Source organism: Oreochromis niloticus, linkage group LG14 (genome assembly GCF_001858045.2).
Source record: "Oreochromis niloticus isolate F11D_XX linkage group LG14, O_niloticus_UMD_NMBU, whole genome shotgun sequence".
Classification (NCBI taxonomy): domain Eukaryota; kingdom Metazoa; phylum Chordata; class Actinopteri; order Cichliformes; family Cichlidae; genus Oreochromis; species Oreochromis niloticus.
The window spans coordinates 20,516,915-20,534,894 of NC_031979.2; the positions used below are offsets into that span (position 1 = coordinate 20,516,915).

The 17,980-nt window shown below is 38.6% G+C and overlaps 1 protein-coding gene across 5 annotated transcripts in view; it reads right to left on the reverse strand.

Annotated features, from left to right (window-relative positions):
* Window positions 1-17,980, reverse strand: part of grik4 (glutamate receptor, ionotropic, kainate 4) — a 338,006-nt gene that overhangs the window by 182,406 nt on the left and 137,620 nt on the right. The window lies entirely within an intron of this gene.

Sequence of the window (17,980 nt, forward strand, 5' to 3'; positions counted from 1 at the left end):
TAGTGTCTCATGACAATGACGTACGAGCCTGCGACGTCCGTGCCGTGGTAGCAACAGAGGTGTGCAGATCAACAATGGATAATAATAGAGGGCGGGAGAAAGTATGGCCATGCAGCGTTTAAAGCTTGGAAGTACTGACATTACTTTGAGTTTAAATCTGTAAAAAAGCTTCTGATGTTCACTCTCCATGAGGAGAAAACTTGTTTCTACAAAGAAAAACTTCAAATCTGAGCAAGCACCGAGCACGCTGCCACGGGAATGTGAAGTTCTCAGAGAAACCCCCGGATCCCCCCGCTGACATGACCGCTGTGGGACCAGACAAACCTCCACCTCCACTCCTGCTAAACAGGTGAAAACAGATTTAAGAGCGACAGGACTTAGTGCCGCTGAATCTGTGATTTTATTTATTTTTTGCTGTTATTTAATCGCATCTATTTGAAAGAGTGAGTGTAAACACAAAAAATTATTTTATATGCAGAAAATAGGTTTAAAGGTTAAACAAATTTCTTCAAGTCAGAGACTGTTGCATATAATTTAATTTTTGCTTGATGCATGAAGTTAAAGATTAAAACTAATAAAACAAATTTTAAAAAGAGACTTTTTCATGTGATTCAATTTTATATGATGGATTATGCAGAAAAAATAGAATTGGGCTGAAAGGTCTATCGCTTTATTATGTATTCAGGTTGTGTATCATATTTTTAGTAAAGTAAAGTAAAGTAATTAATTAATATTGAAAATAAGTAATCAGTAAAGTAAAAGGATTACTTTCTTGGAGAAATAATTAGTAACTAATTACTTCAAGTAACTTGGCCACTGCTCACCACCTTCAAGTCAAATTTTCTTTTTCATTCTTTTCTGTTATTTATTTATTTATTTTTTGCTTTTCTTATCTCATTAGGTTTCTTAGGTTAAGGTATTCTGTTAAGGCAGAAATCTACAACACTGTAGGCTGTTCACATAAAGAATTTAAAAAAAATAGACAAAGCAAAAGACTTGAAGCCCAAACACAGGAGAATTAACCTAATGAAGTCACTGAGCACAATAAGTGGTTTGCACAGCAGTACCTTTCACACCAATCTATACTCAACTGAACCTTTGTTACTATAGGTACACCTGTTCAACTGCTTGCTACATAAATATCTAATCAGATGGTAGAAATTCAATGTAGGCATATAGAAATACTCAAGATGACCTCCTGAAGTTCAAACTGTGCATCAGAATGAGGAAGAAAGGCAATTTAAGTGACTGAACGTGGCACAGTTGTTGGTGCCAGCTGCTCTGAGAGTTTTAGAAACTGCTCATATACTGGGATTTTCTCACACAGTCATCTCTATCAGTGAAAATACTTTGTTGATGCCAGAGGTCAGCAGACAATGTTCAAACTACTTGAGCTGAAAGGAAGGCAACAGTAACTCAAATATCCAGTTGTTATAACCGACATATGCAGAAGGGAATCTCTGATTTCTAACACCACACCAGCTGTGACACCTATCTGCTAAAAACAGGAAACTGAGGCGACAATTCAAACTGGACAACAGAAGATTGCCTAGTTTCATGTATCTCAATTTCTGCTGCAACGTTCAGATGGTAGGGTCCAAATGTGGTGTAACCAACAGCAAAGCAGGGATCCATCCCGCCTTCTATCAACAGTTCAGGCTGGTGATATAATGGTTTGGGGGATATTATTTTAGCAGCAGTTAAGAATACTTTAAATGGTGCAGCTGACCTGAGTATTGTTGCTGACCACGTGCATCCCTTAATGACCAGTGCACCCAGTACTCTAATGGATGCTTTCAGCAGGATAACACACCATGTCACAAACCTCAGTTCACTTCAAACTGGTTTCTTGAACATTACGAGTTCACTGTGCTAAAAACAGTCATCAGATTTCAATGCAATACAAGGTGTACCCAATAAAGTGACGCTTCCTGCACCTGAATCTTAAACTGTTCATTATAAGATTCAGAGTGGTCCATGACACCAAGTTTAAATATATTTTACAGTCACCTGCAGTAATGGTAATATTTCAGTTATTTACAGTAACATATTTGGTATTCACCTCATGAAAGAATAACAGTAATTCTTCCTGAGGATCAGAATTGAGTACAAGTCCCACTGCAGAGACCAGATTGTAGAGGAATGAAGAGGACAGTGGCACAGATTACTTCAGCTGTCAGTTGGCATAAACAGGCAGACAGACATACAATCATATTGCACAGAGTTGTACCCATTGCATTTTCGGCATAAGCCTCCCCTGAATACTGAATAGGATTGTATAAAATGTCGGCTATTGTAGCTCTCCTTTTGTTTCTTTGCTCACAGCCAGCGCAGGCAAAGAATGTGAGATGAAATCAGAGAAAATGGACCGCTACGTAATCATAGCTTTTCTGAGCAGGACTTTAAAGGCTCTAAAAGTGAGAGGGTTTCAGATACATACACTATAATAAAGACTGTATACTGTAATTTCTCTCTCTCTCTCTGTCTCGCTATATATATATATATATATATATATATATATATATATATATATATATGTGTGTATACTACAAAAAAGCAAATCTCTCCCTTTAAAGGTTTTGCTGGACTCGAAGAAACTGAAAAAGCACAATTCATGCCACTCTGTGTTTTCTGTGTTGCATGTTTGCTAACACATTATCCATGAACAAAGCGTGTTTCTACCACTTTTTTCCCCCGTACGCCTAGTAACAAAAACTCAATTAATGCAGCTTAAATAGGTGCTTTTAGCATTGTGCACTAATTAGTTTGCAAAGAAAAAAATCCATCCTTAGAATGAATGTTTTTTTTCCCCCCACAGGTATCATCAATAAATAATGGCAACAATATGCAAACAACAAAGAGATTAAAAATGTGCTAATTATGTGAAAATGTGGGAAATGGATACATTTATGTTTATTCTTTCAGCTTCAAGATAAGAAAATATACTAGATGAACCACTGAAGGAGGCTTTTGGTTCGACTTGAACCGTGTTCAAAAACAGCATGGCAATCCTTCCTCATGACTAATTTTGAATATCCCTCTCTCCACTGGCTGGTGCACGCTTGTTTAATAAAAACACAGCCATTTGCACACATAGACACAGACACCCAGAATGATTTTGGTAAAATCCCTGTTTTATTAAAATCACAGGGGGACACCAGAATTCTTTAAGCACAGACCACTGTTAAGTATCAGTGTCATACTTGACAAACAGGGCTTTGTATTTATACAGGGGAGGAAAACACTCTAAAAGCAATACACCAAATTTTCTTCAATCTAATTCTCAAAGCTCCCCCAGTTCCCTGCTCCCCCCTGTTGAGTGAAAAAGCATGCGTGCACGTATGCTCCTCACTATGTTAAATGAAAATTAAAAGAAAAAAATGATTATACTTGAGTCGTCTATTCCACTAAATGACACCCATAAGCACACAAACACACTCTTCCAGTTTATATGCTTACTGGCAATTTATTGCACGCATTTTTGGCGGAGAGTAGTGATAGACTGCTGGAACCACCAGACAGACTAATATAGTGGCTGTGTTTTATTACAGTCAGACATCTATATCAGCAACTGCCATCAATTATAATTACAACAATTACAAGTATAAGCCTCAACTTAAACATATTGAGGAGTAGGGGAGAGGTGATGGCTTACTGTCTGACTAGCTGGCACGATGATCGACCTTAAATATTAATCCTGCTGACTGTCTGACAGTAGCACTGATTTGTATGTGGAATGAAGAATTTGAGTCCTATTTTATTGTAATTATTAATGCATATCTAAAAATGTTGATAATTATATTCTTTACATCTATCGCAAACTCCTATCCTGGAATCAGTGGGCTCGGTTTGACCACTAAGCTAGTCAGACTGTCTGCGGTATGTGAATTGGGAAGCATAAGGAAGGCTTAGCGACTGCTGGAACAGGTTGGTCTGACAGCTGTTTGACTTGCCTTGTCAGAGCAACAGTTTACACAATCCACATATCAAAACTGTCAATCATACATCAAAGACAGTGTTATTCAGTTGCAAATGGACAATTAAAACTGACACTTTAAACCAAAGGCACGTCAGATGCATAATGAGCCTCATATATTAGCATATATTCATGTACTGCTGCAATGGGAATCGCAGAAATGGCACAAAAGCAACTTGTAGATGGGAATAAGTGATGTGTGACCGATGTTCGAGACTGTTTGACTGTCACAAGCTGCGGAAAATTAATATGCATGCGGTACGCGTGCTCCTCGGGTGAATATTTGCAGTGAGTTCAAAGAGAATGTCAGTCCGCGTGAAACGTGTAGACACGAGTGAAAACAATGCACTCAGAAGACGAGAAGGAGGAGGCATTTGTATATGATAAATATCAGTCACTGCTCTGCTGTTCAGTTCTCTGAAATGACCTGAGACTCTCTGTTCAAGAATGAACTGGATGTTCACAACCAGCATGTAGCTCACTAACATCTCCAAGCAGTAAACACACATTTAATGTGACATCAAATCTCAGTGGCCTACCTGTCAGTGGGAATACAAGTAGAATCACCTCATCTATACTGGTAGCAAGTCTAAGATGATGATACACTAATCTAACATGTCAAAGAAGATGTCTTGACTCTTAAGAAGTCCATTTGAAAACACATATAGTGTTTAGTTAGAAAAATTGAGTGCTTGAAATATGGTTGGTGAGTTTTTCCATACTGTTCTGCAGTTTGTAGTTTTGGAAACGTATCGGAAATGAGATTCTCTTTCCCAGAAGGGCAACCTTTATATAAAAAAAGAAAGAAGAAGAGAAAGAAAAGAGGCTAAGACCACAAGGAAAACACTGAGCACAGCAGTAGCAAAGTTTAAGAGTTTAATAAAGCGGTGTAACACAAATAATAAATACTAGATTGAAAGTGTACTGATACTGGTTTAATCTCACATGACTTTGAAAAACACTGCATTGCTTTGCATTGCATTTTCTTCTCGGGGCTTATACACCTTATATAACAATGTGCCTATGAGTACCCCGGTGTCTTCATCTGAGGCACAGGCTTCTATTGTTCTGCCTGTCACTATACTAGATATCTTTGTTACAGCAGCTGAATCAGTCCTGCTATCCTGAAGCTCAGCAGCACCTCCAGTTTACCAGGAGACTGAAAAAAAGATGCTGTAGCTAAGCCCAATATTAAACAATCCCAAAAATTACTCAAGCTACTCAAAATCCTGCAAAAACTTAGCATGCGTCAAATAAAAACCAGCCGAAACACAATTGATAACACTCCCTAATTCACTCAAAGGTAGCTCGTTTGCATCGTTCAGACTAGACAAACAGAAGGAGTCCTTTGTGTTCCCGAGAACATATCAGTGTCAATAATTATTCATAGTTGACATCTACGCATTCAGACGCACAGTAATTAACTACATACTCTTACTAACAGGTTTATTGCACCTTATTTACACCTTACGACTGCACTACGCAAGCTGTTAAACAAAAGCTCGCAAACATATCGTTCACATTCAGTGTGAACTCCAACATGCGGGTAATTTCACAGTGTACAAGTAAACAGCATTGTGTGTCAGTAACAACAGGTTGAAAATGAAACGAAAGGCTTACAGGAGCAAGAAGACACATACAGTTAGACAGAGAGCTAAGTTGCAAAGCAAAGTCGATGGCCTCAAGTGACAAAACCACCTTCAAAATACGGGGGGAGCAGGGGGCTTAGTCAAAGATGATCTTAAGTCTGCCCGATTCATCAATATTTAATAGCATTTTGATAGCCGGTGTGAAAAAAAATCTCCAGGCATTTTTTGGAATTTAGGAGGGGACTTAGCACTAAATGGCTCAATATTATGATGACAGAAGAGTGGAATCGTCCCTAAAGGACAGTAATTTTAATTAAATGATGATGTGAGATATTTGTGCTAATTGCAGGTTGTAAAGTCCCAGTTTCAATAATCTCCTCCCCTAACTGAATTTTCAAAATGAGAACTGCCCTCAGGCTAGTAAAACACTGCCAGCGTCAGTAGACAAATTACCAAAGCTTTCGGCCTACCAGTATTGTCTTTGAACTCATCGTCCTCATACTGAAGGACCAGTTCATTTGTTATTCCGGTCTAAGCATATGTTGTAAAGTTTCTGGCTCAGCCACCTGTCATTATAGTATATATACCATGATTACCCTATTAACCTTGTCTAAGAGGGACTCCATGCTTTTGCTATAGAGTCTGTAAGGACAGCCAACCAAAGACAGCTGCAGTCTATAACGTCTTGCCTAAAGAAGAATCCTCTACAAGAAGAGGTCATGTGCCCATTTTGCTTTGTTTACTTTGCAGACCAAGGAGCAAATGAGAGTGACTAATGGGAGGAAACAAAGTGCGAATTAATACCTGTGTTAACGAGGAGAAATGTAGTGCTGTAAATAAAGCTACTCAACACAAAATCTTCAATTAAACATTGTTAGTAAAGTAACTGCCATAATGTGAAAAGTCTTTGTAGCAAGAGCCTGAGCTTTTGATTTACCGAGAATTAACATAGTGTAAACTCTGTTAATGTGCTTTAAGCAAAAAAAGAAAAAGAAAGCAACAAAAAGCAACAAGTGAATGCCTTAAGTGCGTACATTTAAAATAAAATCAATTAATTTTATTGGTATTAATATCTCACAGACTTGTCGTTGCCTTTCCTTGCAAAGTGTAGAGAAGATGCATTGGAAAAGCTGTGCTGCTCTTAGTTCCTGACATACAGTAACAGCTTGTGATGGATAATGTTATGGCTCTTTTGAATAACGCCTCTATCTTCACTGGATCTCCGACCAGCATCAGTTAGATTTCAGAAAGAGTTAATGACTTGGTGACTTATCAGTTAATATGGCCAAAGTTACTGGAACTCTTCTACTTAAAAATAAATTAAAATAAATAAATTAAGTATTTAAAACTGAGGCCTGAGTATCAGAAAATCAATTATTCTCCATTTGATATGAACAGACCAGCGTATTTTTTGATTTAACGTGTTGTGTTGTGTTGTGTTATGAAAATGGGACAAAGCTTGTTGGGGATCTTAATGAAACGTTTATACTTCTCGGGTATTTTGGCTCATGATTCCTGAGCAAACTGAGGAATCTAAGATTCATCTCTTTCTATAGATTTTTAATTTTTTCAAATCAGGACTCAATGTTTTCTTCTCCTCCAGTCCTGGGTGCTTGTATGTGTCTGCATATGTCATGTCTGTTTGGTGATTAACCTTTGGATATCCTGCAATTGAGACAAAGGTCTCTGACATGACACGCTCTCTTAATAATCTTTTGCTTCTATTTTGCCTTACACAGGTCCAAGTCATCCATGTGCCAGACACAGCACAAAAACACCATATAACAACTTAGCCTGCTCAAGCTCTCACTAAAATTTTCACAGCTGATGATTTTCTTTCTTTGAAAGAATGCACACTTGTGCTTGGTTTCAGTGAGTTGGCTAAAGGCATAATTTTGCTTAGTCAATGTGGTACGTACTCATTAACATTTATTTCACCCTAGTCTGAATTTTGAATTTTTTAGCTTTAAATGTGAAGCTCTTCCTCGGTCACATGGAGCCACTTTCATTCAGGAAGGCCAGCCCCCGTCTGCTTTAAAATACCGTAAACTATATATATCAAATTAATTCAATCCAGGGACAGTTCTTCTTTTGTGGCAAACTTTAGGGAGCTTGGCTAAGATCCCATTGTACTGAAACTACCTAATAATATGAGCATGGCGAGGCTTGGTAAATATATATAATATATAATTTCCTCGTCTCCTCACTGTTCTTTATTGTGTTTATATTTAGTCTAAATGGGCTGAATACAATTCTAAGATTGAAGAAAACAATTAAACACAACAGTCTTTAGTCTACTTGAAATTTCACCACAATCTGTTTAATTATAACCACTTCTAAGGGTTATCAATAATTTTGTCAAGGCCATTTTATAAGATCCTTTTTTTGAGTAGGAAATTAGCTTTTGTAAAAGCTTCACATCCAAATTATTGCAAAGGAGCTTTTAATTTCAACTATTTTAAGGAAGAACAGAACATTGCTTTAAGGACATGTTAACTACACTAACTTAATATTAATGTTCATTTTTTTGGAGTTATTGGTCTAATAACACACCCAGACTATACTGGGGCTATTAGAGTATGTTAAACATGTGGCATTTTGAATAGTTGATTCAGTCTTTTGTATTTATCCATCGATTCATTTTCTTAACTGCTTAACTTAAAGTCATGGGGGCTGGGTGCTAACCCAGCTGTTAGCACCCGGGTATCACCAATCTATGGCAGGAATACAGAGAACCATGCATTTGTATATCGATACCTACTGCTAATTTAGAGTTACAATCCTCCGAAGTAGACCTATGCAGAGACATCGAGGATATGCAGACTCCACAAACGTTCTTGCTTTAAGGCCACCACTGTTGAGCTCTATGCTTTTGAGGATTCATCATTTCCCTACATGATCCATTTCTAATATGGAATGGTAAGAAAGCATTTGGTGGTTTTTCTCTGGTGAGCTACGTGTGCCATGTTCATATTTATATATGTAGATATATATATTTATACATACAGAAGCTTACTGAATTTTGAAAAAACAACAACAACAAAAAGAAAATGTGTAAAAGTCGTTCTTGTCGACAAAATAAAGCTTATTTTACTACTGTGTTTGAGTCAGTTTGTGTAGGTATGGCCTACGCTGAACCTACACAGAGAGGCACACAACCAACATGAACATGCAGTCCTTAAAAAAACCCAACAGCACTGTGCGTGGGTCAAACGCTGACCTTTCAGAACAGGAACAGTAGTGACAGCAGAGCTCACCACAAACTGTAGAAGCACGAAAAAGCGTCAAAGGTTAAAAAGCACAGACAGCGGCTGAAGTGGACACTTTCTATTGTTATTAACACTGTTTCATTCCAGCTCTTCCCCCATTGCTGACCGACAGACCAACAACAAAACAAGCAAGAGCAGCCTTTAGAGTGACTATATGTGACCTTGCCCCTTGGCGACAGTGTACAGCTTCACCATAGAAACAACGGTGTGCAAAGTTGACCACAGACTCTGCGCTGCACTAGCACAAAAGTATGAAGAAGCAATAAGATTCCTGTATGGGTCCTGATCCTGACATTACAGGATCAACACAGTCGGTCTGGGATTAAATGGGGAGACAGAACTAGCTCTGTTAAGTTTTCAAGATGCTTTGAACAACTTCCCTGCCAAGTCCCCCCCAAAAACAAAAAAACCCTGTTTTCCACTAAGAAACTGTTTTTTTCTTCTTTTTTTTTACTACACTTACGAAATTACATCAATTTTTAGTTCATTCTTCTAACATCCCATAATGCCTATGTTTCCACATTTAAACCTGATTGGTCACTATTAAATGAAACTTAACTGCATCATCTGCATTCAAGTTTTCAATAAACCAAAAGAGCACAATCCACAATCAGCCGCAATAAGTTCTTATTATGAGATCTACAATTGTCTCTGATTGGTTCTTTGAATTTCGTGGAGGTGCCCAGTGGAATTGCATGGGCAGGCGTACCTCACAAGTGGCCTTTGGAGAGGTAGAAATCAGTGGTATTTCATGAAGCGTAAGAGGAGAAATGAAAGTAAGAGAGAAGGAGAGGAAAAGGGCAGGGGCGGAATCACAGATGAATGGATGTGGAACAAACGCTCAACTGATCTATCTCTTCTCAAGTATCTTCAACTCCCAACATGCTGCAACACTGCAATCTCCCTGTTACCTAAAGTTGGAGGAGTGTGCATGCTGTCTGTGTGTACACAAAAAGGTCAAAATGTGTACATTTGACCCTGATCTTTGTGTGTATTGTGTGTCAGTGTGTATGATGCCCCTCACAGTCTGTATTAAATGACTTAGAGCCCCAGAATACTCTAGGGGGATATACACTCTCAATCATACTGTACAATGCTGCAAGACCAAGGGCAACACAAAGGGAGGCGGAAAGAGAAGCAGAAACACAAGTCATAAGCAGACATGCAGTGTAGTCTGAAAATCTGTTCCTTGGCACACTGAGGTAGCTATGGCTCCCAGTTGGCAAAATAAATTGGAGGGAAGCAAACCTGACTTCAAAATCAATGTCCCTCCAAATCCTAACAGCTTGTCAGTAATGGTTAAACAGCTGTAAGGGTCAAACCACAAAGATTGTTTACTGCATAGGTATTTTATGTCCCTGTTTAGTTTTAGACCATAGTGTGGTGCACATGGTCCCCTACTGGGAATAAATTCACAGAAGACATGAAACATGAAGAGCGAATTGTGGAGAAGCAACATGCTGTAGGTGTAGTAATGAGTAGTCCAAGTCGATGGCTGCAGCTACCCACTGTTGCAGGTTTGACTTCTTACATTTAAGCACTAAAGAAGAACACTTTGTTCCTGTTATCTTGCTTTGCTTTTAGTCGGCAAAGTCATGCGTCTATAGTGTATGTGACAGAAGCATAGTGAAACATAGCAACTGCTGTACAGCTCTTTAATTTATACAGCTGTTTATTTATAAAAGAGTGAGAATTATAAGGCACAAGGTGTATTATTTTGATTTGTCTTCTTAATCTTACTGTACTTTTGATGTGATGACATTTTAAGAAGGCTGACTGAACCTGGCCTTGATGTGGTATAATATTCAGATCACAACAAATACCCAGAGTACTTACAGTCAATCCAGAGGCTATTGCAAATGTTGGAGTTGTTATCTCAAAGAATTTGGCATTAACAGCATGAAAGTATGGATCCATCCTATCGGTGGCGGTGGTGTGAAGATGTAGGGCTGTGGTCCCCAACTCCCTGGTCATGGACCAGTACCAGTCTGTGAGTTGTTTGGTACCGAGCCACGAGAGTCAAGGCTCAGGTGTGATATTTATGGTTTTCACAATTTTTAGCATTATTTTTTTATCGTTTTTATTGTTTACTCGTTTTCTCTGGGTCCTTTCCCGTTTGTTATGAATAAATTTTTTTTTTTTGGTACTGGTACTGGTACTGGTTTTATTTTGTTGTATTTATCCGCAACACCTTAAAGGCTGGTCCGTGAAAATATTGTTGGACATGACCTGGTCCGTGGTGCAAAAAAGGTTGGGGACCGCTGGTGTATGGGATATTTTTTTGGTACCCTTTGTGACCCTTAATACCAACTGAGCATCGCTTAAATGCCACAGCCTACCGGAGTACTGTTGCTGACCATAACACAACATGTGACAAAGCTCAAATCATCTCAAACTGATTTCTTGAACATGACAATGGGGGCCTCAAAGGGCCTCCACAGTCACCAGATCTCAATCCAAGAACACCTTCGGGATGTCGATCGGTAGATTCACATCATGGATGCTCAGACGAAAAATCTGCAGCTACTGTGAGATGCACCTTGTTGAATCTCCGCCATGAAGAATTGAGGCTGTTCTCAAGTCAAAAGAGAGTCAAAGTGGCCAATGAGTGTAGACTGTACATATGGTTGCCTGGAAACAAACCCATCACTTACACTTAAAGATAATTGCCCATTTCACAAATCTCTGAATCCAATTTTCACATATCTTTTTTTCTTAATGAAAGTTGTGGCCTGAATTTGTCTCTGGCTGTTTCATTCTTTCTTTGGGATATTAGTCAATTCTGTCATATGTTTTGTCTGCCGTGATGTCTTCTGTTTGCAGTTTGTCCTAATTGTGTCACAACTAATCATGCTTTTTTTTTTTTTTTTTTTTTAGTTCATGCGGAGTGGAAAAACTTGGAGAGCATTGTTATTTAAGTATGTAATGACATGTATGTGCAATTCCTCTGAATAACAGATCAAAATTCACAATTCAGATTAACCATATAAATAATTAAATATCTCCTGATCAATCACTCCTGCACAGCTATTGCTAAATAAAAAGCAACTCATTAACTGAATGAATTGAAGATGGAGGCAAATTCAAACTTGTCCATTGATGCCATCAGTGTGTAATTATAGTATTCGCAAACAGGAGTCTCAACTACATGTACCATGCATATCTGTGTGTTACTGTCTTGTGCCTGTGTTTGTGTAGTTAAACTGCTGCAGTACGCTTTCATCCCCATTATGACTAAGCAGTCAATCTGTCTCTTCTTCTCTGTCAATCTCTCGCTCCCTGCCTGTCCTGAAAGGCCCCAAGGCCGCCTCTGCTCTTCCTCTAATGATGTACAACCCAGACCTCCTTCTAATGCCACCGTTATAGGCATAACGGGTTGTTGGGTTGTTTTCTTTGCTGAGTAAAGACACAGACACAAAACACCCAGTGCTCTTACTCTGGCACTTTCCTGTGACATGCGACATCAAAATTACACCCATTAATGATGGCTGACAGGGAACCCTGTTTACACTCCAGCAAGGGCTGGCTAAAACACTGCTCACTTTTGCTACATATTTACCATTTAGCTTGTTTTGCAGTATTAGTATTTGATATATGTAAATGGGCATAGAGATGAAAAAATGCATACAATTCATTTGATAACTTTTGCATGAAACCAGACATAGCTGGCAGTTACCACTAGTGTAGGAGTGCTAAAACAGAATGATTTTGTATATAGATGTTGCTGTCCATTAATTAATTAAAAGGGTTTAAACCGAGATGCCAATGGGGGTCAAATATCTTAAGTAATTAACTAAAGCCTGTTTGTCTTGGCACTGGCACCTACAGCTAATTGCTCTGTAGCTGTAGCTAAAACCGTAATGACATGAGTCAGTGGCAGATTGCCTGTTTCTTCTTATAAGATACTGCCACACTAACGTCTCCTGAGAATTCAAGTTGAAATTTAGAACATGCTGGTGGAGAGTTACTAGCAAAAGTTCAGCTTTTGGATTCAAAGCTGTGATCAGAGGTTTGTATACACTCATCAGGGGCATGAATGTCGTGGTAATTTGGGGTTTTTGATTTCTTCAAACTGTTCTTTTTCCACGGTGGAATAATTGTGCACCGTACATCTTTCTAGTTCATAGCAGGCTTGAGCCTCAGTGGTTCCTGGCTTTCCTCTCATCTAAGGATGACAGTTTAGGTCTTCTTCCAGACCTCGGCAAAGTGGTGACACATCCAAATCACTTATGCTTACATATAATTGACTGAAATCATAATCTTGGGATCTGCAGTCGTTTAGAAACTTGTGCAAATCTATAATTGTAAAAAGAACAATAACATGTATGTCAACTTCTTATTAGTTCAACTGATCCATTTAGATGAACTTTGCCACCAATGAAAGGCAAACCTTAACTCGTAGAGTTCATGTGCTGGCAATGGAGCACAATACCTGCAATGAATACAGTGGCTATATAGTGGCTGCTGCAGCCAGTTCAGCATAATGTCTCTTAATGGCTGACATTCAGAATGTAGACATGTTTTCTGACAATACACCATATGTTACATGGATCTTGCCATAATAGTCAGGTTTAATTCTCACCATTAAATTGAACCCACTCAGCACACCACCCATCACTGAGAGTAATGAAAGATGGAAACCAATCCAAGCAATAAACAGAGTGCATCTGCACACAGTTCTTGGATGTACTGCATCTATGGTGTGTAGGTATCATATTAAGCAGCCATGCTAGTCATCCATCATAGAAGCCTGGCTGGAAAACAATCACAGATTCAACCTGCCTCTGTGGCAGTGCACAGCCGGTGAGAGAAATGGCTTGTACCTGGAGGGTGGTGGATAATGGAGGTGAACATCAGAAACTGCAAACAGTGTTTCAGCAGCGGCTCAGACTCTGTCCTAAACCCAACCAGCTCTGAAATTATTCAGGAGGCCTGTGCACATCAATAAAATCTATGTGAAAGCCAAGTTTTTGATTCAAATACTAAAGCAGCACAAGTGGCTGGAAGGGCTGCTTTTCATTCAGCTACAGATCAATGTCTTTTAGAGATCAAGTGCTACAATACGACCAAATCACTAGGTCGTGTGCACAAGGACAAAAAGGCACTATAAACAGCTTTATGTATAGCAAATTAATAAATATTCTCAGGCAGGCACAATACCAATTCCACATTTCTTTAACAGCTGTGCCAAACACACTGGCACATTACATAAATTGCTCTACCAGTCTACAATATATTGTTGAATGAATATTGTTGAATGTGTGCCTTCCTCCTGTTTTGTATATACTCCTCTTGTCTGTTATTTATTCTTGCTGTCCTACTATTTGTACTTTTCTATCAATAAAAGGCTATTCTATTCTATTCTATGCTATTCTATTCTATTCTATTCTAATTTCTTTTTATTAATGTAAGAACATAATGCTGACTATGAGTTGCAGTAAGTTATAGATACAGCTAAAACAAAGGGAATGGGTTTGGTTGAAGGGGGAGGGAGTAATGACTGTTTTCATTAAGGTCCCAGTCACCCAGGTCGAGAGACCAGTTGGCAACCAGTTGGCAACCAGTTGGCAACCACTGGTCGCTAGGCAAAAAATAGTGTCCCCTGACCAGGTGCGAGTGCTTGCTGGAGGTTACTGGCTGTCCGTGTGAAGATGTTGTTTGCTAAGCCCTGGTCAGGCAGGCCTATGGACCAATCAGTAAAAACATGGTAACTACTTGGCGCTATGTGCCTGCAGAAATCTGACATAATACACACTTTTCCATAGCAATTGGAGGTTATAAGTGGGTCGCCAACCAACCTCTACATGTGTATGGCTAAGGCTTAAGTTTGCAGTATAAGACATGATAGACTGAGTAATAATGTCACAATGTCACAAATAATATTTTTTATTTCATTATAATAAAATATTTTGCAGTGCCCATAAACCATAGTAAAATTCAGATTTTGAGTTATTTTTTATCTCAGCAAGAAAATATGAATGTTTCCACTTTAAATTCATCCAAAAGTCACCTTATTCTTCCTGACTTTCAACTTGAGAAAAATAGCTTTATAAAATAACAGGAGGAAACAAATGTGTCCTGAAGGTGCTAAATGTGTAACCAAAGCTGCACATTACAATGCAGAAGCTCTAATAATCTTTAAAAACAAGTTTTATACTGACCCATATCATCCTGAAAGAGACAAATTATTGCATTTTCTGAAGTGCCTCTAAAATCTGCAGGTATTAAAAAGTTGTTTTGGATCTAGAAGTGTTACTAAGGTGTCATGAAAATTAGGCTTTTATGATTTAAAAGAACTGAACCACAAAAGTACTGGAAAGACGAGTAAAGACTGCTGTAACTCAGTCATCATTAAAGTGACTGAAAAAGATGACACTACAGCAAAAGCAATCTGAAGCTGCGATTGTCTCCCACACAAAGAGCAACAGCAATATATGTATATACTATATATAGGAGGTGTGATGAGGGTCACTGAGTCAAACTCTTACATAAAAGAAAGCCTGTCTTAAAGGGAGTCGAAAGGGAGAAAGAATTAAAAGTTGTTTTAGATAAAGCTGACAGACAACAGAAAGGATAACAGCATTGAGCTTATCAGGAAAAGGAAAAAAAAACCCAACAAAACAAGACAATCAACATTTGAAATTAATTGTAATTTGAAAGGTATTTTTTGCCTCTTGTCTTCACGCTGTCTTCTAAGCATTCTAATTAAGCAGTCTGTTATAGCAGAGAGGGGAACACAGAGATAAAGCCAGGTTTCTTGTTTTCTGTGATCTCCAGTGTAACCTAGATATGATTCCCAGTCCTACAGTTAAACTGATGGTGTGCAGAAATGAGTGTGATACTTATTGAAAACACAGTCAGGGACATGAGAGAATTTACCTATGCTGGAAATTAAAGCTCCTATGTTTTAGCCAGGCTTTTATACCAAGTTACCTTTTTCTCACCTTATCTTTCAGTTTTCAGCTCTAAATATAAGGCAGGGCCATTCTGCAATATTATGATGTGAAAATTAATCCCTGTGGTTTTCCGTATTGTTATTTTGCTCTTCAGCTTTAGATACATTGTGCTTGGTAATTACCCCTTTGGAAGATCAATATTTACATACTGTAGTTTGTTTAATGAGAAAGAAGGAGGAGATGGTGGTGTTGAAGAATTGCTAATGAACTTTTTTTGTGGGAAAACTGTATCAAGCACTAATTACTATTCAAAGCAGAGCTAGCTTTCTCACCAGCTAGATGTTGTAGGACAATAGTAAAGCAAGTCAGATAGATAGGTTTACCAACCCTGCAGGGGAAATTACTGTGTTACAGCAGCAGCATAGAGAAAAAAAAGAAGTATAAGCCACAATAAAAAACACAGAGTTAAAAGTAAAAGTACCACAGGCCCAAAGTGAATGTAAGGTAGCGCAAAAATTTTAAATATAATCGTGATAAAATGAAATAGTAAAAAATAAAGTTGAAGAGAAATAAAAAAATAAGATTGAGATTTTGCAAAATATAAATCTAGCAAACAGCAGTGCAAATAGCACTCATAAATAATATGTGCACTATGAATCTGAGAAATACAAAAAATGTTTGTGATTTTTATTATAGAGAAGGGTAGGAAAGACTTCCCGAAGCATATTTTATGGCAGTGAGAGAGAATGAGCTCGTCTGCCTCTGTAGCAAAGAATGGAGAGGAAATGATGGATTGTCCATGATGGAGAGCAGTTTGTTTAGTGACCTCTTGTCCCTCACTGATTCAAATGCCTCCAGATTCTGGCCAGTGATGGTTGCGGCCTTGTGGATTAGTTTGTTGATCCTGCTGGCATCTCTGGCACTGACGCCCTCTACCAACTAGGCAGATAGCAGCAAAAGCAAAAGGGACAGGCTACTGTAGACTGGTAGAAGATCTCCAACATCCTGCTCCACACGCTGAAGGATGTGAGGCTTACTCAGAAAGTAAAATCTGCTCATCCCTTCTTCTACACAGCACCCATATTCAAATGAACAACCAAGTATCAACTGTTTAACCTCCTCACCTATGATATTAATGGACTCTTTCACTGTTTTTTTCTCTTTTTTCCCCCCCAGAAGTCAACTACCATCTCTTTTGTCTCACTCACATTCAGGGGGAGGCGATTTCTCCTGGATAACTTCACCAAAATCCCCACCATTGCCTTGTACTCTTACTTGTAGCTACCCCTAATACACCAACGACTGCAGCATCACCAGAAAGCTGCTGCAGATGACATGATTCACTGTTATACTGGAAATCTACACAGTAAACAGGAATGGAGACAGGATCATCCTCTGTTGTGCCCTGGTATTACTAACAACCACATCAGACAGGACGACCCCCTGCCGTACAAATTGAGTCCTCTCTGACAGATAGTCAGCAATCTAGGAGACAATGGAAGTGGTGACACACATCCTCACCAGCTTCCCACTCAGCAGAAGTGGAGGGTGCTAAAGGCACTGGAAAAAACAACAAAAAACAACAACATGGTTCTCACAATGCCACCAATATCAGAGTGAGCATGCTGTAGCAGGTAAATGATGGCATTATCCAGCCTGACATGAGACTGGTGAGCAAACTAAAGAGAGTCAAGAGCATGTTTCACCTAACAGATGGCTAGAGTGACTATTGGGCATTTGCTAATAGTTAAATGGCTAATTTTAACATGTGGCTGGCAAGGTTAACATTTATTATACCTGTTTAAAACCTTGATGTTGTTGAACCGGGAGCTTTACTGACCTCATGAAATTCCTCATAAATATGGGGTGTTAGCCTTTAGGATGCTTCGCACAAGTTTGTTGTGCAGCTGTCCATGTGGTCGTGAACATCATGGGGTGTGTGTGGTGGAGAGGGGTGCTGCTTCTCTGCACCAGTTCAGTTTAAAATTGTGTGTCAGCTGGAGGAGCCGAAGACTGTTGGTATCAGCACTGCTGTAAATAAATGTCTAATCAACTAGTAATTTAATATCAATTAGTATCTGAGTACAAATTTCTTTGACAACCTTATTTGGTTACATTCATCATCTACAGTACTTATGATACTTAAAAAAAGCGTATTTAAGTTAATGGATGTAAAGTCTCATATGAACTTGTGTGTCCTAATGTGACATCCCTGCAGTTATAATCACTCAACTATTAATATATTTTTAT